We start from the raw sequence: 2,026 nt of genomic DNA, 5'->3' as shown, positions 1-2,026 counted from the left end.
CGGACGCCTTTTGTCTTGTAAACAGTAAATAATCAGCTGTGTCAGATAATAACCAGGCAAGTGCAAAGGAGTATTTTTTTAATGTAGAGCTAAAAATACTAGGTAGGTAGGTACCTATATTTTTTTTGTTGCTAGATAGGCTCTTGACGACATTCATACCTACCTACCTAGTCAAATCCTGAGCTAGAGTTAAGACTGACCGACATGGATATGTCCACAATTGGAAACAGGTCTCGATAGAATTACCCAAATTCCTTAGTTAATTAGGTACCTACCTAATAAACTAATAAACAATAATATTATGTACTTACTTTAACAGGTAAGTACTAAATGATGCGTGCGACTTCATTCGATTATAAAAATCCTGTGGGAACTTTTTGGTTGGCCAGGATAAAAAGTGGCCAACTGTCCGTCTTTCGGTATGCAAGCTATCTTTGTAACTTTCGTCAAAATCAGTTAAACGGATAGACCGTGAAAATGTAACAGACAGATATACATTTTAATTGAGCTACAATAAAGTGGGTATCGTGATCAAATCAAAAATGAGGAGATCCGTAGGAGAACTAGAGTAACCGACATAGACCAACGGGTTGCGAAGCTGAAGTGGCAATGGGCAGGGCACATAGTTCGTAAAACCACAGTGTTGGAAGACACCCCCCCCCCCCCCCCCCCCCCACTGGGTGGACGGATGACATCTGACAAGTTACAGGGAGCCGCTGGATTCAGGCGGCGCAAGACCGTGGCATGTGGAAGTCCCTACAAGCGACCTATGTCCAGCAGTGGACGTCTATCGGTTGATCATGATGATGATGATGAAAGTGGGTACAGTAATTAAAGCTTGATGAATGCTTTCAAAACAAAAAAAAACGTAACAAAAACATTTATTAAAAGTTGTCATTTACAATGTTTTGATCTAAAGAGCAGTCGTAATAAGTTAATAACACTATCGCTCTAATTTGTAAATAATGGTTATGTATGTTGAGCATAAAGACTATTATATTGTGTCAAGCGTGGCACGTGAAATGAACTCTAAACAACGCATGGGCTGTTAATTACAATAATTCTATGCACGTTGAGACAAAGAAGGCGAATATTCAAGGCGTAGTATACAGAGCTTCCTTTGTCATCACTAAATCGCATTTTACCCCCTTTTTAGGGATCCGTAATTCCGTTCCCGAACGGTGCCAACGGGACCCTACTACAAACTTCCCGCAGTCCGTCCATTCGTCTGTCTGTCAATGTGTCTCGTGAACCGTAATAGAGCTAGAGAGTTGAAATTTTCACGAAATGTGTATTTCTGTTGCCGCTATAACAAAAAACCAGCCAAATACGAGTCAGGCTCGCGCGACAAGGGTTCCGTACTACAGTCATTAATTTTTTCAACATTTTGCACGATTATGGTGTATAAAAATAAATAAAAATCTGTTTTCTAAAACATTCTAATGCACAGGTGAAGACCTTTTATATGATACCCTACTTGATATACGTAGTTATCTTACTTCGAAAATTGAAAATACTAATTATTATTAGTTCGTGACCACAATTTAATTTTTTTTTGTGTGATGTAACCACAAATTCACGGTTTTCAGATTTTTCCCCGAATGTCCGCTATAAGACCTACTTACCTGCTAAATTTAATGATTCTAGGTCAACGGGAAGTACCCCGTAGGTTTCTTGACAGACCGACAGACAGACAGACAGACAACAAAGTGATCCTACAAGGGTTCCGTTTTCCCTTTTGAGGTACGGAACCCTAAAAATGATAAGAATTTCATTCACTGCCATGAAAATAAAAAAGGGTTATTTCTTCTACGATGGTACGGAACCATCCGTGTGCGAGTCGAACTCGCATTCGCATTTGACGTTTTGATAAGAATAATTCTTATCAAAATGTCAAATGTTTTATTGGGCCTAATATTTACTACATTTAATGATTCGATCCGAATAATCTTAAAACCCCTACTTATTCCAAATCACGTGTGGGTGTGTAGGGCGTCCCCCCGCCTCATACCCCGATTGCCATCAC

The sequence above is a fragment of the Maniola hyperantus genome, chromosome 8, assembly GCF_902806685.2.
Source record: "Maniola hyperantus chromosome 8, iAphHyp1.2, whole genome shotgun sequence".
Classification (NCBI taxonomy): Eukaryota; Metazoa; Arthropoda; class Insecta; order Lepidoptera; family Nymphalidae; genus Maniola; species Maniola hyperantus.
The sequence above is the reverse complement of the archived record's forward strand: the minus strand, read 5'-3'. Positions refer to the sequence as shown.